General features: G+C 50.1%; 1 long non-coding RNA gene across 2 annotated transcripts; it reads left to right on the top strand.

Annotated features, from left to right (window-relative positions):
• Positions 1–3,076: 3,076 nt before the first annotated feature.
• On the top strand, positions 3,077–18,714 carry LOC121147430. Of its 2 annotated transcripts, none has more exons than XR_005882384.1 (3): positions 3,077–3,308; positions 9,311–9,451; positions 18,634–18,714. It is a non-coding gene; the product is annotated as an uncharacterized LOC121147430 (long non-coding RNA). The 2 variants fall into 2 exon arrangements; XR_005882383.1 differs by lacking the exon at positions 3,077–3,308 and adding an exon at positions 7,091–7,179.
• Positions 18,715–20,524: the final 1,810 nt, after the last annotated feature.

Raw genomic sequence — 20,524 nt, 5'->3', positions numbered from 1 at the left:
ACTCACCAAGTGGCCGCAACAGCCACAGCTGAGCTGATCCGAAGCCAGGAGCTTCTTCCTGGTCTCCCACGCAGGCTGCAGCATCCCAAGACTTTGGCCGTCTTCTATTGCTTTCTCAGGCCACAAGCAGGGATGGGAAGTGCACCAGCCAGGACAGGAATCAGCATCCATATGGGATTCCCGGCGTCTGCAAAGTGAGGATTAGCCATTAGGCCATTGTGCTGGGCCTGAACACTGCATTTTCAGTATCGTTTTTATGACCTGGCTCCACCTCAGAGTCCATTATCTCTCCCGCACAAGATGGCTTCTCTCTTGCTCGCCCAGGACTAGTTCTCTAACACACTCAAGCCCTCCCTGCCACTGCGAGGCCCCAAGCATTTACACACACATACACACACACACACACACACACGCCTGTGCAGAAGACTCCGCTTGGAATGGTTGCTGCTGATCTCACGTTGACCCTGGCGTAGAGCGGTGATGAAGCAGGCTCTGTCTGTTTAGAATTCACAGGTGAGAGGACAGTGTCCACACTAGGGCCATCAGGTGGGGTCAGGGCCAGCAGGAGCCAACAGCAGGGAGATCAGACCTCTCAGCCGCTCGCTGAAATCTCCCCACTTTACAAACAAATCCACAGAAACTGTGGGAGTGGACCTTGGCACTAAGGCTGCTTCTTCCACTCCCTCGTTAGCCCTCTGTTACGCCGCTGCCTCCACGAAGCCCTCCTGGACCATTCGCTCTTTGGGAGCCCCTGTTCTGAACGACTCTTGTCCAGCGCTGTGTTTTCTTCCAGCCCCTGTTGCTCCATCTTTCGCGTGTTGGTCTTCAGACTCCTTGGTCCGGCTGCCTCCACCGGAACATACAAGCGCCATGAGAACCAGAGCCGTCTCCTCTGCTAAGTTAGGCTACTCCGTGTTTTCGGCATTCAGGAAGAGTCTGACATAGGACGGACTGTCCATCCAGGTTGACTGGCTGGGTGAACACGCAGAACCAAAGGCAGGTGGCTAGTGAGCGGCAAGACAGAGCTCAAGCCTGGATGCTTCTTTTCCCCAATCCTGGAATGTCATTTTTCTTAGGGGCCCTGGCTGGATTTAGGGCTTGCTTATTTTTCCATCTCCCTGGGCCATGCGATGGTGGCAGAGGTGTCTCCGTGCCTCTGGGGGCTCCCACGGGGATGCTGCCTGGCTTCCAAACACTGCCTGGATTTGCTGGGATGGGCAGCATGAGTTTCCACAGCAACTCCAGAGCAGCAGGTGAGAAGGCTGCAGGTCCTAGGAGATGCACTGCCTGCCAGGAGCTCCCCAGCAGGCAGGTCCACATCCTCACATCACAGGTGGCTTTGCAGATGTCAGCGCGTGCTGAGCCGGCTCTCTGCGCAGTTGGCCACAGCTTCCCACCTGCTGTGGCGTCTTGACCTGAAATCATCACTGGTACAACAGACCCGAAGCTTACCCAAAGCCTGGCGAGGAGCAGCTGCGGGCAGCAGACACGCATGCGCGCTTCAGGCTGTGAAGACCCGGGATCACTTGTCTTGCAGCAGGATTGTAGAGCCAGCAGACTCCTACTGCGCCTGAATTTCCTTTAAAAAACAAATGATCTCAGCCACTCTTGGGGCAGTCAAGACTCGGATGTGAAATTCAGTTAAATTCATTCCGTGTCCAATATTAGCATCCTGCTCAGATCTCAGAATCTGTTCTCTTGCTGTCTTCCCCGTGTGGTACCCAGAATGTGGATGCCGAGCTGCTCCTGGAGAGCCCAACCAGCGAGCTATTGGGGACATGCAGCGTGTTCTACTTACCAGCACCACCCCAAGAACCAATGCACTTGGGCTCTGCTAGACGGCACTCAGGGCGTCTCTGCTCCACTGGCAGCTGCACGCGACCCTCGGGTCCTCATTCCCTGTCTCCGCCTCTCTCCATCCCACTTCCTGCTCAAGGCTGAAAGTTTGAACCACCAGGGCCGCCTTTGCTAGCTGAGCTGGAGTTTGAGCGGGCATCTTGCTGGCTGTCAGCACAGCAAGCCCGAGCCAGACGCGCATCGCTGCACTGAAGAATGTTGACAGCGCTCAGCGCAGAAGCAACACCTTTGTGGGTTGTATCTTTGCGTGGAAAAGCAAAGGGCGGAACAATGAGCATTGTCCATCATGATCTGTGCACTTAGGAAGCACGCACGCATGAGTGTTTAGATCTGCATGGGAAGGCTCCAGAACACTCCGGAAATGTAGCAGCAGTTGCCTCTGCTATGAGGAGGGGTACGGGTGGCAGAGAGAATTATTTTTCACTGAATATTCCTTGAGAGCTTCCTAGGGTGCTGCACATGTTCCTATCACTCCAAGTAACACATTTTTCAAAAGCAAGCCAGCACATTTGGTGCAGTCGGCCCCGCTCACTGGGATCAAGCCCCAGCTGGGCTCAGACCCTGGCTTTCTGAAGGGGCTGGGGAGGAAGTGGTATTTTCCTGCAGTTCTATTTTCTGCACCCCTCTCTCTCTCTCTCTCTCTCTCTGGTTGAGGTCCCAAAGAAGCACCCTTGGGGGCTCCCCAGACAAGAGACAGGGCAAGAGCTGGAAAGCACAAACCCCTGTCTTTCACAAATGGAAATTATTTTGTCCATTCCTGCATCAAACGCTGTGTATTGCAAGACTGGAGCCCATCTGCTGCTTGCGATTGGTTTTGTTTCCAAAGACCAAAACACGCCCCTTGAACTGGCTCTGGCTGGGACACTTACATCATGAATGGCCATGCCAGAAGTCAGGGTCCTCACATTCCCACCTGCCGGCCAAGGATGTTTTTCTGTTACGTTCTAATCATATCATTAGGGTTTGTTAATTGTTTCAACAAACATCTATGTCCATTCATTTAAAAAAAGGCCCGGGTAAATAAATCGACTTTCAAATCATGTCCTTCTGCAAACACCAGCTGCACAGGAAAAGGAAGGCAGCCGCTCGCTCAAGTGCAGGGCTGGGACTGGCCGTGAGCAGGCACGAAGCAGGGGAGCCTCTGTTGATGTGAGCTGCAGCCACAGGAAAGAGCCTTGGCGGAAAGCAAGAAAGCAGAACAATTGTGTGAACGCAAACATCTGGCCACTGCGTCGTCAGGTCTACGATTCGCGCCTGCTCTGGGCTGATTGATAGGGAAAAGTCTTCACCAGAGGCTGCAGGGATTCTGTTTTGTATTACAAAACAGCGTAGTGTTTAACAGCAAACCCGTGGAGCACGGTGACGCTCAGGCACGTTTCTGACGTTGGCTGGTCCGATCTCCATCAGCGCTCTATGGAGAGAGTTGTACACAAGCTGGAAGTCAAAGCACGGTGAGCAAAGCCCTCCAGTTAGGGCTCAAGCGAGAACACACAGTGTGCAAGACGCCATCTTGGTGTTGGCTCTCACAGGCAGATCTGTGCTGCTTAAGATGACGCGTTTGTAAACACAGATGTCAGGGGTGGCACGTTTATTTTTGTAGTTCTGTGTCCTGTGGTTCCCCCAACGGATTCCTGTCCTTGTCTTTTTCTACGTCACAAGAGACAAACAGGATTTAAGTGATGCGTTGGATGGCTTGCTTCCCTGAATTGTGTCTGTGGCCACGAGCTGGACAGACTTTGTCCCACCTGCAGACGCGACAGCTTCGTTTTCACAACTGTCCCGATTCCTATTCCCTTTTGCTTGGGATGACAGCCTCGTCGGCTGGCGCTGCCGGCAGCTAAAAATTAGTCTGCTAGTCATTGTGCCTGGAGATCAGCTATTAAGTTTATGTGCTTGTCAAATTGTAAACTCGATGCCCAATTTAAAAGTCATTAGAGGTACTGACATTTGATTGGGCGCCAATGTGGAGAAGCAGGCGAGTCTCTCAGGCTGTTGCCCTAGCTATCAGGGGGCTCTCTCCTTCTCTTTGCCACCTCCCTTGGCAGCACCTGCGCCAGGGGGTAGGGGTGGGGTGGGGGGCAGACAGCTATGGGAAATGAAAGCTGTACTGAGCAGGCACCACTGAAAGCAGATTCAAGTGTGTTACGTGCCTAGTCTGACAGCCAGGCTGGGGATGAGTAATTGATGGCACATTTTTAGGTTGAAGGGAGATTTAAAAACTGATGGTCACAGCTATGAAAGGGGTTTAGAGTTTAGTTGGCTGGACATTTATTATTAAAAAAAAAAAAAAGTTTGGATGTTCACTTTTGTGCCCAGGGTGCCTGGGTTCCAATTCTGGCTGGATTCTGGAGTTCAGTTCATGCACACCCAGAGAGCAGACAAAGCATGGTCCAAGTAGCTGAGTCCCTGCCATGCATGTGGGAGACTTGCGTTAGTTTCCTGGCTTCCAGTTTTGGCCTGCGCCAACTCCAGTTGTTGCAAGCATCTGGGAGTGAGCCAGCAGGTGAGAGATCTTTGCCTCTGTCTCTCAATCTCTTTGTGCCTTTTAAATTAATAAATAATTTTTAAAAATTGACTTCAGGGAGGACTTACAATGTACTCATATGTGCTGTTCTCCATGTTGGATTAATAATCCTTTTTCATTGTTACAGCAGTTCAGTTGGCTGTGTGCGGTTGCAGAGATATGACGTGCCAGGGCCAGGATTCAGGTTCAAGACAGCCTGGCCCCAGGAACTGTGCTCTTAGTTCCACACACCTTCCCCTGGGCCAGAGGCAGGGCACAGCTGCCAGAGGACACAAGGAGACTGTGCCTATGGGTGCTTCACTGGAAGAAGGTCATGGCCACTGGCCTCATGAAGCTCACACACACTTAGTATCATCCTCCTGAATTTGCTGGGATGATGCAGGCCACATCAGATCATTTGGGTGGAAATAATATCAAGTAGAGCAGACAGACAACGTTGGAACCAAATTCACTCTTCTGGGCTTCAGCAGCTCATCCACCCAATGTTCCCATCTCCTCCACATTTTAAGCTTCAGATGACATTGGCCCAAGAAGCACCTTGAAGGCAGGCACAAGTTTGTGGTCACTCCAAGGCAGAACTGCTACCCATGAGTTTTTGCCTTTGTTGACAAGTGACTGCCAGGATTGTGGGGAACATTCTGGCAGAATGAGACACGGGATTGAGAAGGGCAGAATGGGCAGTGGGTGGTGGAGTTTGCAGACATGAACACACTGTCTGATTTATGAAAGAAGTTTATTGTGTAGATATTAAATATCCACAGAATCTTTAGAGGAGCTGAAGGGATAGCCCTAGGCTGATGTTATGAGATGCCTGGGGAGAGAGCTGGCCTTACCACAAGGAGATGCCTCGTATTGACCCTAGGACCAACCAGGTGGCCCTACCCATTTGTACCAGCAAAGAGGTGCTCCCTGCTTTTGTTGTTGAAATTCCTCGTGGGTACAGAAAAATGCAAGGCACTGAATGGCTGGGTGGAGGGGAGGTGTATGGGAGAAATGAAGTTTGCCTGGTTCCTGCTTGGAGTAGGCAGGACTTGTGGAGGACTCTTAGACCATGGTGTTTGCAGTCATAGGGCACCTGCTCTATGTTATCCACAGTCCCGATGATGGTGGTGGTGACTGTGATGGCTGGCTACGGTGGTGACTGTGATCATGTGCGCTCACTGGGCACCTGCTCTGTGTTAACCACAGTCCCAATGATGGTGGTGACCATGATGATACAGACTAGAGGGGATATTACATTTTTTCCTCTATTTTTTTCTAATGCAACAATGTCAACATTTTACTTTGGATAATGCCCCCTGGGATGTTGGTATTTGGGTAGAACTGATCCCTCCATATTTTCAAGGTTGGATCAGAACCCGAGCTTAGCCCAGGCAATTCACCCTTACCATAGTGCACTCAGGAGTGGGCACTGAGTCGTCTGCAGACCAGCGAGCATCAGGTCTGGGATTTGCAACTGAATGCTGGATCGAAACATTGAAAAATGGAACTTGTGTTGCTTGGTTGCCATCTTACCATCAATGGAACCACCAGCAAAGCCAACAAGAGAGAAGGGAGATAGCCGGGGCCTTTAACAACATCTCAGCCCTTTGCATTAAACTATTCCTGTGGTTGGCATATTTCCCGAGTTTTTCAATCGTATACCTTACCAAAGCCCCTTCATCATCAAATCATATTTCATCATGCTTGCTGCAACTTCCTTCCAACTTTGTTTTGACACACATAGTTAACACTCCGCATGCTAACTATGCTTTGGCATTTCACACCGTTGCATCTCAGAAGCAGGGCAATAAGATGCCAAAAGATCCCAAACTTGTCCATCTGACTTCAAAATCCCCACCCTTAGTTTCTGTGTTGCACAGGGACACAGGGGAGGGAGGGACAGAACTGCCAGCTCCTTGGGACTTCAAAGCAGGCTGATGCTGTGTGTCCTTGGGGACGCAAGAGTGTATTTTGGATCCTGTAAAAGGTTATTGCATTTATTGGGAAGACACGGTGAGAGAAAATTAGAAAGAGAGAGAGAGAAGGAGATCTTTGATCAGCTGGCTCGCTCACACAATTGCATTACGTCTCTTGTCAAGCTGACCCTGTGCTATGCCCTGGCAAGTGGCCGAGGAGAAGGGACGCCGTTGAAGTGTGAGGGTGTAAGCCTCTCTGTGTGTTGGTGCTAGAGCAAGGGCGTGTGTGAGGGTGCAGGAAGAAGGGCTAAGGTCACTTCTAACTCGACCTTCAACTGTGAAAGAGCACGAGGCACCTCGACGCCACACTCCACTCTCCTTTCCTGGGACGGTCCAGCAGCCGCAACAACAACAAAAGGTGTCATGATTCTCCCAGCACAGTTGAAGTTTTCAGTTTTGGAGCCTTTTTATCCTTTCACAGATATGTCACTCTCCCTTCCAGGAATGCCCCTTCCTTGTGTCAAGCAAACACTTATCCCCCCACATTTAGCTAACTGACACCTCCTCCGGGAAGCCCTCTCTGATCTCTGCGCCTTGGCTTGTTTTTACTCTCTAGGTTCCCACACGTGAGCAGTGATAACAGCCGTTAGTACACTGTTATCTGACTACCATTCATCTGACCACTCTGTGGGTCGAGGAACTTCTCTGGTTTCTGCTTGCGTTTCCTGCACCAAGCCTCATGCCTACGCTCAGTGGGAACCTTGCAAATTGTGGCAGGAAAGCCCTGTCTCTTTCGCTGCCCTGCCCCAAGCCTCCAATGCGTGTGTAATGACTAAGGTTCTGTCTGCCAGCCCCGGAGTGCAAGCTGTGCCATCTCACAGCAGGTGGAAAGGGGCTCAGGTAACTTCCCTGTAGCATAGGTAGCAATGACATCTCATTGGGTTATAATGAATACTTAACAAAGCATTTAGCTATCGTGTTAGATATGATTGTTGCTATTAATTGACTAAGCATTGATTAAGACAGTCATTACTCATCATGTAGTATTCTGAGAAACAGCAATAGAAGCTTCTCTTTTCATGATCAAGCTATGAAGGCATGGCCAGAATGCCACAGGTGTAAATTATCTGGGTAATGGAGCTGTTACATTTTCCCTTGATTATCCTCCACAGTTGCCCCAAGGTTTTCTCTGCAATGGCTGATGGCTTCTTGGCTTCACACAGACACGGTGACACAGCCCAAGGAAAGCAGGCGCTCCCTCTTGAACTTGAAACCAGACTTTCTCGAGAACACATCCCGACAGAGCTTGAAAGCTAGCTTTTGTGGAGAGTGAGAATATTGCCGATCATGGCTGTTTCAGCTCTGCTGGGTTGGCTGGGGCTGCAGCCACATGGAGCAGAGGGGAGCTCTCCTCGGAGCCCTGTTCACGCTGCAGGTGTGTGGGAAAAGTAAAATCTATGGGCATGGGTTCAAGTGTCTACACTGCGAGGTGTTTTTTCCCTAGCCACAGAAAGCCACTGGCCTTGCATGCTCTGCCTCATTTATTTCAAGAGCTGATGGTCTCACCCTTATTTTCCAATCATAACAATTGAAGGTTTGCTTAAAAAATCAGATTGTGATGAAAGGTTGTCAAAGAGAGTAAACGTCCATGTGGATTGGAGTCCAGGGTGTCTGACCTTCCCCTTGGATGATCTCTTAGGGCTGTAACTCATAGATGTGTGTGTATGTGCGTGTTTACAAAAGGAACTCATCCATTCTTCTCTGTTCAGCCTCATTCAACCATCTGCCCGTGCTTTCTCACACCAAGAAACAGAAACAGAAAATTTTTAAAATCTTGGTGGGACACTGGAGTGGTACCTAGCAGTGGAGACACTGTGCCAGGAAACTCCGTCCCTGTCACCAGCTGCAAACATGTGCCTTGGCCAGGGCCGCCATCTTGCTTCAAAGGCTTCAAATGCTGCTCTGTGTCTCTGGACGTGAGCTCTTAGAATTCCCCCAACAATCACAGGAACTCTTTCTCTCTTTTTGAGTTGACTCATGGCCGTTGTCGCATTTACGGGGTGCTGAGAGGGTCCCACGCCTTCACAGCTTGTGTGGTAAGGAGTCCCATTTCGTCTTAGACTGAGTTATCACCTGGCCCAGGGGTCTGAGCACAAACTCTGGACATCTTCGTGAAGCAGATGGCACAGGTGTGGCATGAGGCAGATGGCCAGGCTCCCTGCCTGCCTGACTTGATGGAAGATGTTACTTCTGCCCAGCGAGAGGATGGGACACGCAAAGGGAGAGAACTAGGACCTCCAGAAGGCGAGACATGAGGAGGGAAGCTGAAAGCTGGTAGAAGCACCTTGCCTGGCTCCCTGAGTGCTGGCTGAGGCCTGGCACCATGGGATCCGCTGCTTAAGCACAAGGGAATTGGTAAGGAATGGTACAGACAAGGTTTCCTGGTGTCACAGAGCTTCCCTCCCATTGGCCTGGTGGGCAGTGAAAAACCCAACGAGGACATCCTGTGGCAGACGAGACAGTGATGAACTCTCTGAAAAGAACAAGGCAGAAAAGGGGTTGCATGGCAGAGCCCACGCCATTGCCAGGTCAGGACGGAGGGTTTTGCTGAAGAAGCAGCAAGCTTACAAGAAATTTCATCTCCCCAAATGTTGAGCTCACGAATGCACCATGGAGCAGCTGTGCAAAGAATAGCTGAGCCAGCGTCTAGAATCTTCAAAGAATGATGATGGACATTGACTAAAGGCTGGTGCACGAGCTTGACAAGCAGATGATTGAGTGATGGGACCCAGTGACACAACCTTAAGAGGCAGGTGCGGGAAACGATGACCAGGAAAAGGAGAATGGCTTTGAGGCAGCAACGGGTAACAAGGACGACACTGTGGTTGGTCAGGAGAAAGGTCAAGGGTTGTACCCCAGGTCCTTCCATCTTATGAGCAGCATGGAGGAGACAGAACAGCCATACAAGACATTGGGAGAATGCCCCGGGGGACCACACTTCTCAGTCTGTGCTGCTTCTGTGTCTTCCCAGGAGAGATGCAAGACCAGGTTTGTCGGTTTCCTGAAGGCAAAGTGATGACCACCGCAGTAATTTTAAAAAGTGATCTGAATCTGAGTACCACTACCCCACAAAGTCCACCTTCTCTATGCAGAACAAGAAAATCCATGAGAGGTAAGTGCCAATTAGGAACAGATGGTTCTCCAAGTTTTCTTTTGAAAGTAATTAAAATGTGTTTATTGTAGAAAAGTTAAAAATTAAAATAATCTATGACATAATAAGAGAAAATGAGGCACATGTGATACCACTGCCTTGAGATTGATGGAATGGAATGGAAGACCACTCCCCGTGTGAAAGTGTGTGCCCTGATACCTGCATAGCACAAACGCGGAACCAAATGGATGCACAGCTCCAGAACTTTTTTGATTGAATGATGAAGCATGAGCAGTTTTGCAGTTAATTGATGTTCTTACATGTCAACCTAATGGCAGAGAGTATTGCGGTTCAGAAATGACTAATTAGTCATTCAGCTCTGTGGTAGAAAGTGAAGTCTGTTTCCGGTTCACTGTCAGCAGCAGCAGCACCAGGTCAAACAGTGCTTGAGCTGCAACTGTGGACGAAGTTCTTTAGTCTACTTTGTGCTACTATAACAGAATAGCTGAGATTGAATAATTTACGAAGAACAGGAATCCACTTCATATAGTCCAGGAGGGGCAGCATCCGGGGAGAACATTCTTGCTTTATCTTCCCAGAAGGGCAAGAATATGAGGGACACAGAGACAAAGAACTGGAACTCGCAGACTCAAACCTTAGAACAGCAATCAATTCATGCACTAAGACGCTCCCAGCACTGCCAGATTTGGGATCGGTTTTCCAACACGTGTGTGTGTGTGAGTGGTGTGTGTGTGTGGTGGGTGTGTGTGAGTGGTGTGTGTGTAAGTGGTGTGTGTGTGTGGTGGGTGTGTGTGGTGTGTGTGTGATTTCAAATCCATAGCAAAAACAATGACTTCTTATTTCCTGTGGATGAGCTCCTGGAACTTACTGTCTCAACATGCGCCAAATGAGTCAAAGGCAACGCAGGATGTTAGGCTTTGAATGCATATTCACACGCTCCTGAAATACACAAGTTTCTCCAAAAGTTCAAGAGAAATGCATCCTGTGAAAAACTGTGCTTGAACTTAAATACTTTCTAAATGGAAATAACTGCGTTTGACACAAACTTCGGGAAATATCCTTGTCTTATCAGTTGGCACCCTTCCCGGTGGGGTACGCATCTGTCCATTTCCCCCCTCACCTGTCTCAATGCTGTTGTTCAACATTGTGCCCTGGGACGTGTCCTGCTGCCTTCTGATTCGTGTCTGCGGTGTGATGTCACCGATCTCCTTTGGCCTTTTGCTCAGATGGACCTGCTGTAAGTCCCGGAAGCCTGCACTCCTATCGGGACGGGGAAGCCAAATGGCAGCTAATCGAGGAACACTGGCCTGGTGGCTGTTGTCCTGTCCTAGGCATCCCTACCAGCCCGGGCTGGAGGTTCTTCCTCCAACCTCCTGTGGCTGTCGGATGCTAGGATCCTTTCTTTTTTTTTTTAAAGATTTATTTTTATTATTTTTTTTTTTTATTGGAAAGGCGGATATACAGAGAGGAGAGACAGAGAGGAAGATCTTCCGTCCGATGATTCACTCCCCAAGTGAGCGCAACGGGCCGATACTATGCTGATCCAAAGCCAGGAGCCTCTTCCGGGTCTCCCAACGGGTACAGGTTCCCAAAGCTTTGGGCCGTCCTTGACTGCCTTCCCAGGCCAAAGGCAGGGAGCTGGGAGGGAAGCGGGGCTGCCGGGATTAGAACCGGCGCCCATATGGGATCCCGGGCATGCAAGGTGAGGACCTTTAACCACTTGCGCCACCGCGCCAGGCCCTAGGATCCTTTCTTAAAGCTGGTGGATGGGAAGGTCAATCTCAAGTCAAGTGCATTCAGATAGAATTCCTCTTGCCTCAAGATGCTTTCTTTACTAACATGTGGCTTTCACAGAAATTTGAATTCTCCCTGTGTCTTTGTTCAGCCTGATAGAGATCTTTCAATTCAACTAGGATAATATTGATTGAGCCACTCTGTGGCTCCTGGGGATGCCCCAGACTTGTTGAAAGCCAATATCCATTCTTCCTTTCTGATAACTCCCTTTCCTCGTTTCGCTTGGTGCTTTTGCTCAACTCCCAGCATTTCCTCCTCGACCCCTCTCAGGATTGACAAAGCTGTGGCTGCTGTCCTGTTCCTGCCCGTGGCAGTCTGACTCACCGGCCCTGTCTCTGGCTGTTTTACCAAGTCTTCACAGCCAAGTGGAACCCTCGAGTGAGCAGCTGTTCTTCGGAAGCCCCTCCCCCCCCACCCCAGCATCTGTAAAAAACGCATTGTTCTGACCATGATTTCACCTCCACAACAATGACCTGTGGTTAAGAAAATTTATTTTAAAAAAATCAGGAAGAATGGGGAAGCACCTGAATAAACGAGGTGTTGTTTGGAAGCATAGCAGATGATGCAGCATTTTCAGGGGCTCTCAAAGTTGAGTCATGGTTTCCCTTTTGCTCAGAGCACGCGGAGTCTCTCGTTAAAGGGACTGCAGGGAAGGAGATGGAGAAGGGAAACCGTTTGTCTTCCTTCAGCAGGGCCTGGGGAACAAAAATCTGGGTCCCAATAATGGTGAGCTGAGCGCGGCTCTCTTTTTACAATGTTTCTTCTTCTTCTTCTTTTTTTTTTTCTTCACTTGAAAAGCAGAGAAAGAGGAAATAAGGAAAAGGAAGAGCTAGAACTAGAGAGAGAGTTGGGTGAGAGAGAGAGTGAGTGTGTCCATTCTCTAGCTCACTGCACAAGTGCGAGACAGAACAGAGGCTGGGCTCAGCCCTAACTAGGTGCTGGGAACCCCAGCTGGAGCTCCCACATGAGCGGCAGGACCAAGGACTTGACCACCCTCCCATGCTCTCCCAGGCCTGTTAGCAGAGCAGCCAGGCCTCAAACAGGCACTCTGCAGTGTGTGAGATGGGCATCGCAAGCAGTGGATTGATCTACTATTGCACAATTGGAGCCCTTGACTGTCTCTTACTATAGCATTAGATACAGTTTACGGGGAAAATGAGCTGCAGCTTTCAGTGTAGCTTACCTGCGAAGACACACAGCTGAACCTGCTGACACACTCTTAAGTGACACCACTCTGTTTCCAACACGCAGACGGATAATACGAATGGTCTTCCACACAAGTGATAGCATCAGGTGCTGGAACGGAGTCTGCTAGGGTGTGGATATGGAAGTACCTCTTCTTTCTCTGTTGGATGGGCAAACCAGCACCATGGAGACAGAACAGGGAAGTTGCCTCCCACCCATCAGCTGCTGGGTGGGATGCAACAATGCCAGCCCTCTTTGCCCCAGGCCCGTCTCTCTCCACTTTGGGGAGTGCAAGCCAGTGATAGATGCAGTGTTGCTGCACGCAGGGAGCTGGGGCGGTGTGCAGCATGCACAGCACAGCTCAAGACACGATGCCAGATGGCACTTAGGAGCTGGGCACAGGGGACGGCTGTTGGGAGGGTATATTAGCAGAGATGGGGAGGGTTTGGCACCGCTGGGTGCCCCCTCATCCCTCTTGGGGGCCCCTGCCCAGTGCATTATCCAATTTTGCTTTTAGATATCCATTAAGCACACACGCTCCCCTTTTAATGGACCGATTGGGATGTTATTGAGAGGGGGTTTGGCAGAGAGACCCACCAAAATCTGAAAGGCGAGAGTGGCGGTGGGATGGGAGGGAAGATGGAGACAGAGCTGCTGTCCCAGTAGCACCACAAAGGGGCCTTGTTGGAACACTCAAGGGGTAACGTTCATTTCTACGTGTCATTGGCCTCTCTTGGAGAGTGGGGTATCACCTGTCCCAACTTTCCATTTCACCCAAAGCACATGTCTCAGGAATTGTGAGACAGGCGGCAGCCCAGCATTCCGACCCTTCCTATTGAGGTTTTGCACATTATGCCTCATAATTTACGAAGCATTCTCACATGTGTTATTTATTCTCCTGTCAGTTACCCTACTGGCATGTCTGTCTGGCTGATGTGGAAGCAGACACAGGGAGACGTGATCCTGCTTCTGACCACGCAATGAGAGAGCAATGCATTTTCTTCCTGGAAGCCTGGCCTACATGGATAGCTTGGTCCACAGTTGCCCCTGCTGAGGCACCTGCTGTATGCCAACGCTTGATGCCCATGCTTGTAAGGCTGTGAACAAGCCCATGAAGAAGATGCTATTACCATTCCATGCCTATGACAAAAGCAACAATTTGAGGGCAACACATCCTGCTCTGCTGGGTCCCAGGTAGGCCAAGGGTAAGCCAAAATATCTGAATGCAAGTCTATCTTGACTCTAGAACTTTATTCTTTTCACTCTTGCAAGTACGACAGGGAATCATTGATGTGCACTTACCGTCTCCCACCCCCGTGGCAGGTGCTGTCTCTATATCAATGCACTTAATTTTTGTAGTGAGACTACGACATCAGTTTCAGGGATGTCCTGTTACGACTTGAATGAATCTCCCGATGGGTCCTGTAGAGGAGCAGAATGCCTCAGAGCCCTAGATAGTGGTTGAGAAGGTAGAGCCCCTGGGAGGGAAATAGGACAAGATGAAATCAGGAAGAGGGCAGGGGCACTCTGGGGTGGCATCAGTGGCTGTATAAGACCAGGAAGGGGCAGTGCACCTGCTTTGTCCCATTGTGTGATGCCCTTGGTGGCACCAAGCCCTCAGTGGATGCCAAGCAGATGTTGACTCCATGCCTTTAGATTTGCCATATGCCAGAACCGTGAGCCAAGTCAGCATCCTCGTTAAGTTACCTGAACTCATGAGCTCCCACACAGCCATGCTGTTTTCACTTTCAACAGAATATGCAACAAATTTCATGAGATTTCAGTGTTATGAGACAGGTTTTGTGTTGGTTGATCTGATTAGCCAAACTGGAAAATTCTCAACCTATCTGCTAAGACTAAATGAACCAAGTCAGCCATTTCTAAAGAATCCAGGAATAGAGACGGGGTACTCAGGGAGAGGCTGTGGAAAACCATTGTGTCAGTGGTGTAGACCTGTCAACATCCACGGGAGACTGAGGGTTTGAGGTCCTTTTCACCAGTAGCAGTGCTGAAACAGAGAGAGATGTGATGACATGAGAAACGCCTCCGAGGGAAGAACCAGAGGCTTCAGAGGCAGAGCCTCTACCCGGAGCTCCAGGAGTGAGGCTGTCACCACGGGCCAAGAAACAGCAGGGAACTGAAGTGGGGCATCCTCGGGCGTGGGAACCTGATGGAATCTTCTCCGACAGTTGCTGATAGCCTTAGTCCAATATCCATTCTGTCCCTTACACCTTGCAACATAGCCTTCTAACAAAGCAAGGGAGCCACACAGACAGAAGTGGAGATTGGAGTGATACATCTCAGTCAAGGAACTGGGGCTAGTACTTCAGCAGCGTGGCTTAAGCTGCAGCTTCCCTTACCAGCATCCCATACCAGAGTGCCGATTCGAGAGCCAGCTGCTTCTGATCCAGCTCCCTGCCAATTCACCTGGGAAAGCACTGGGTGATGATGGCCCATGTACCTGGCATCCCCGTGGGAAACCCAGGTGGAGTTCCAGGCTCCTAGATTTGGCTTGATCCAGTCCTTCTGTTGTGCCCATTTGGATAGTGACTCAGTGAATGAAGCTTGCTCTTCTCTCTCTTTCTGCTCTATTCTATCTTTACAATGAATGAATGCATAAACAAATGTTTTTAGTAAACAAATAGAAGTCCAGGAGCACCAAGCACTAACAGCAACATCACAATCTAGGATTAGACAAGGAAGGATTCTGTCCTACAGCCTGCAAAGAAGAGATGGCTCTTCATACACCTTGACCTTGAACTCACAGCCTTCAGCGCTGTAAGACAGTGAGTGCCTGATGCTCTACTTGGCTGAGCTTTGCTGCTTTATTTCGGCAGCTCTGGAAAGCTAACTCAGCTGCTCCGTCTGAACGGTTGTGGTGGTGAAATAGGTCAAGTGGGTGAAAGAGCAGGTTTGGGAGATTCAAGACAAAGCAAATAGTGCAGGGAACTTACAGGGGGGTTTATGACCTACTGCCTAAAGCTGTGCCCCCAGCAATAGCTATATTCACACGTCACTGGATACATGCCAAGTTCTAGGCTAAGCAAAAATTAGTAATCTCCGAGTGCAAAAGAGAGACAAAAAGACAGACATTGTGCCCACCTTCCTCCCCCACCTCCGGTTCCCTTTAGGCCTTAGGTCACGTGGGTACAGTCCAGGGGTTTGCTTTGGCATGAGGAGCACCTTAGAGTCCCTTCAGCTTCAAAGAAATCTGTGATGCCGAGGACCCTGGCTATGAAGTCACCCCAAACCCTGCCTCCAGCCTGGAGTCTTTATACCACTCATCTTAGGAGCCAACCCCAAGCCTGGCATTCAAAGGGAGTTTCTAAGAGCAAGAGTCCCATGGAACTCTCAGCAGGTGTGCGGACCACAGCTGGAGAATGTGAGAATGAGGAGCGGCAGTAGCCTTAGACACTGGAGTTCAGCATCAGGGACAGGTGCAGTGATGTCTGAATGCAAACCCCCTCCCCAGGGGCCTGCAGACTTCCTAAATTCAAATTCCAGAAGCCCTAGGAGATGGAGACAGCAGATTGTTTTAAGGTAAAGCAGAATTGCCTGGAAACCCAGCCCTGGGATCTGTATAACTGATGATTTTGTCTCTGCCATGAATCATTCATGAATAATGTGAAGGGAGATAGAGCTGGATGGATACTGGTTGAGCACTGGGATGCTGAATTACGATGTGTCACCGTGACTGGGCCGAGAAGTGCCCAGACATTTGGTCACACGTCATTCTGGCTGTTTCTATGAGGGGATTTTGGATGAGACCAAATGTCTCAGCAGATACACTGGTAAACTGAATGAAGGAGATTATCTCGCCTAATGGGGTGGGGATGAGCTGACTCCACCTGCCTGACAGCCTTTAAGCCAGGACATTAGATTTTTCTGTGTCTCCAAGTTCAAATGGAAACACCTGTTCTGCCTGAGCCTCGCCCCTGCTGGCTTTGGGATGGAAATAACCGTCAGGTCTCCTGATCTCTGAGCGTACTCAGCTCAGTCCACACCTTGGGGCTACTTGCTTGCTGTAAACTGATCCCTCCCATAAGGTGGTTCAGAGTCTCCACATGCAGAGCACCATGTGGGAGCCCAGCTAAATAACATGTCGGCCAAGGGCTGTGTGTTGGCCTTTCTGGCCAGCTCCGGGGGGCATGGATGTGGCTGGCCCACAGGCCTCTGGAGTGAAAGGCCCCGGATAATTCCTATGATCACAGCTTGATTAATGCATGTCCTGTATCCTGCAAAAGGGGACTGTAAGAGCATGAGGAAATGAAGATGACCTTTGAGGTCTTGTAAACCTGTCACTTCTTTCGACATACTTGTTTAATTTTTTTTTCCTTTTGTTCTTTAGTATACTCCTCTAGGATGGTCACTATGCACTTTTAAATTCTGGATGTAGAAATGTCAAGCTTAGATAAATTGGTTGGGATTTTGAAGTCTTCTGTGTTGTAATTTTACAGGAACTGAAGGCACTGGCTTAGTCCAAGCTGCCAGTAGACCGATTTGGACTTGTGTTCTGTGGAAGGCGTGGGTCTCCTTTAGCCATGGTAGGGCCTGAGGCCAGAATCCCAGCACAGTTGATGGACTTGATTTCACAGAGGGGAGAGTAAGGACCCCAGGTGATGAATGAAACAACCTCGAGTGGACTGGGAGGGGAAGCAGTGGAGATGGCTGGCCTTTCCTGCCAGTTCTTGCAGTGTCAAGGGATCAAACACCGTGGCTTCTCTTCTGCCTTCTCCATGCTGGAGCATCCAAATCCACAGGAAGCCAAGATGACAAGCATCCTGGCCTTGGCCATCTGGGGAAGTTAGCCTCTGGGGCTGCAGAACAAGGCAGGGAACTGTGGACGGTGGATGCAGACGGAGACCCCCCCTCCCACTCCCCCACCCCCCTCACCCCCCCTATAGCAGCCAGCACAGACACTACCTTCCATAACCGACCCTTCCGGCTATGGCTTCAGACACACACACACACACACACACACACACACACTCAGTGTGTGAAACCATTGGGGAGATCTACCCAGCACGCTGAGTGGGAACCCAGACGCCCAGGACACATCAGGCCACAGAGGGGTATGTAGCACAGAGCTGGTTTCAACCAAGATGCATTTCTGGAGAGTGTGATTTTGAGATTGGTTTGCAAGCAGCTGAGACACATGGAGTAGGGGAAAGGAAGGAAGTGGAGAGGATGGTTGAGCGGCTTCCTAGGTTGGTCTTGAGGTTTGCATGAAATGGAGGAAGGTAGAATGACAGTAATGCAAGGCACTACACCTTGCAGTGTAGTTTGGCGCATGCATTGCATCACTTACGCTTCACCACAACCAGGGAGTGACACCTATGAGACGTTCCTAATCGTGTTACAGATGGAAATACTGATGGCTGGGAACAGCTCCTTTATCAAGTGTGGTAGACAGAATTATTCCAAATGATGAGGGAGCTTCAAAAGCTGGGCGAAAGGCGGAGTGGAGCTGAGGAACTGAGTTTGCAGCATCCCACCCACTTCCCACCAGACCTGGTGGGTGCTCTTTGCCAGCCCCTTCCTGTTGCAAAACCTGCTCAGGTGACCTTAAGCTTGGCAGAGGGACTTGGCACTGGTGGTGAAATGCGAGGGAGAGCGATGACCGCCATTGCTGAGCTCCATCAGCCCACTCTTCCACTGCTCTTTCCCTTCCAGATGGACACTGCCCTGTTATCCGGGGGCCCTGAGAGCCCAGCTGCAGTGGGAGTGTCCCAAGGCAGAGCATGCTGGCCATGGGTCAGTACGACGATGATGAGCCGGGGCCACTGGTTTCCGCCTGGTGCTGCATCGCGAATCCTCATTTAGAGTTGGGTGTTCAGAGCAGCCGTGAAGACACCCACATCACAGGACCTTGTCTATTTCCTCCTAGTGCAGACTGTGGGAGGCAGACCTGGCTCGGGAACCCAGATCCCGGCTTGGCCTTGTCTGCTGCAGGCATTCGCAAAAGAGCCGACAAGCGCTCTCTGTCAGATGGTCTGTTTCTCCACCTCTCAAATAAATTAATAAAATTGAATATAAAAATTTAATGTAATACATTTAGTAAAATTCAATACAAAAAAGAATACGTTTTTGGGTTTCATATTCTTTTTACTGATACGAAGTACTTACTTCAAATTAGTTGTTCTTGAGTCATTTTGCCTCTTAACAAACTTGTGATAACCATGCTTTCTTCTTTTTTTAAACAGTTTCAGAGAGCTGTAAGGACACATGTCTGCATGCAGAAAGAGAGAGACCTGGGCTTCCCTGCTTCATTTCCCAAATGGCAGCAGCAGCAAGGGTCGGGCTACCCCAAAACCAGGACCAGGAGCTTCTTCTGGGTCTCCGGCGTGGATGCCAGCACTTGGACCATCTTCTGCTGCGTCCCATGCACATCAGCAGGAAGCTAGATCAGAAGTGGAGCAGCCAGGACTCAAACTGGCATCTAAATGGTGCTGGCATTGCAAGTGACAGCTTTGTCCACTGCTCTGCAATGCTGGTCCTGGATAAACACATCTTTTAAATCTGCATCTAACGTTATCAAGTAACCTTAGTCCTTCACATCCCGGGGGAAAAAATGTGTATGTTTCAATACACCTTGCATATCAAGACTATAAAAACAACACATCTTTTTATATCCAAATATTTTATAGCTGTACCCAAAACAGAAGAGCAAGCAAAACAAACAAAAAAATAAATAAACAAAAATTCTACATTCACATATGTCTGACTAAAGGCTGAAGCTGTCGAGTAAAATAGCAAAAGCTTGGTGTTGATTTATTAGAGCTGCGACTTCAACGGTCACGTTCTCACTAATGAGCTCTGGCCAAGTGGGGGCAAGTAGGCCAGGGCTGGCAGAAGGAGCCGTTGTTGAGCACCACAGTCCATCTCGGCCCGGGAAGCTCCCACCTGCCCATCATCCCCTGTACTTCAAAGACTTCATGGAGAAGGAAATTCAAAGGTAAGCTTATTTTGTTGCAAAAATCTCAAAATTCATGCATATAAATGGATCTTAGGTGTACAATGAAGAACTATCCCGAGATTTCAAAGAGAAACCTTTGCGCGAAAATTAATCCTGCCTTTGATTCTCTCTCCACAGACTTTTTTGAAATGCCCTTGTTCCTGTATTCTATGTGTGTACAGACAGAGATGGGGGACTCTTCCTCGCCCACACACCTCTCCCTGCCAAGCTGATAACAGGGGGGCATCACCAACAAAAGCCAGTCGCTCCCTCCCTAGATTATTTCTTTCCTTTGTGCAAGAAACATGCAACAGCCACACTAGCAAAGGAAAGGGAAAGAATGGCTCCTTTTGTGTGCCACCTACACATGCGTGAGTGAGTCTGCTGGGTCACTTTGATGGGGCATCTTCCTCTGCCTTCTCCCAGGCATCCTCACATGATATTCCGCTGTCGCTGCCTGCCGGAGGAGCCTTGGTTGGCTTGCCACAGGCTCCTCCGGGGTGGGGGCGGGGAAGAGCTGCTCATCGGCAGAGCCCCGTGCTTCTGCTCTGGCCTCCCTTGCCGCACGCGGACCTCCTCATCTGTCTGTGATAGGGAAGGCGATTCCCGGTGTTTTGGGGACTCTCCTGGCTTTGCTCCTCTGAGCATAGTCTCCTCCCTGTCTCCCTGCACTTCCTGCATGCCGCTGTCCCCAGGATCCTGTTCCCAGAGAAGTCCCTGTCACCTGGGTGCCTCTGGAGCTCACTCCCCCATCTGGGCTTCAGTGGGTCAGTGTGGCCAGGTGCAAGTGGCTTCTATCCACCAGAGGGAAGAGACGGGAGGGAGGCTATTTCGGAGGACTTAGCCGGGCAGTACCACTGGCTTGCGGACGGAGTTTGTGCCAGTCAAAACAGCTCGCGGCTGGAGGAAGAGGATGGTGATCTGGGCTCTGTTCTGTGAGCTTGTCATGCACAGGGCGCAGAAGGAGAGCCCTGCATCATCTTACCCACAACCTGTGTGTCCGAGCAACGCTGCCTCACCCTGCAGAGAGGGCCGCTCTCCCAGCCGCTGGCAGGCTCCTTGTGGCTCACAGGCTAGGGCTGCTCCTTTCCCATCTCCTGTTTCCTGCCCAGCCTGTGACTCAGTCATTTGATTCATGC

Source organism: Ochotona curzoniae, unplaced genomic scaffold (assembly GCF_017591425.1).
Source record: "Ochotona curzoniae isolate NIBS_2020 unplaced genomic scaffold, NIBS_Ocur_1.0 scaffold_4506, whole genome shotgun sequence".
Classification (NCBI taxonomy): Eukaryota; Metazoa; Chordata; class Mammalia; order Lagomorpha; family Ochotonidae; genus Ochotona; species Ochotona curzoniae.
Note: the sequence above shows the minus strand (reverse complement) of the source record. Positions and strands in the feature narration are given on the sequence as shown.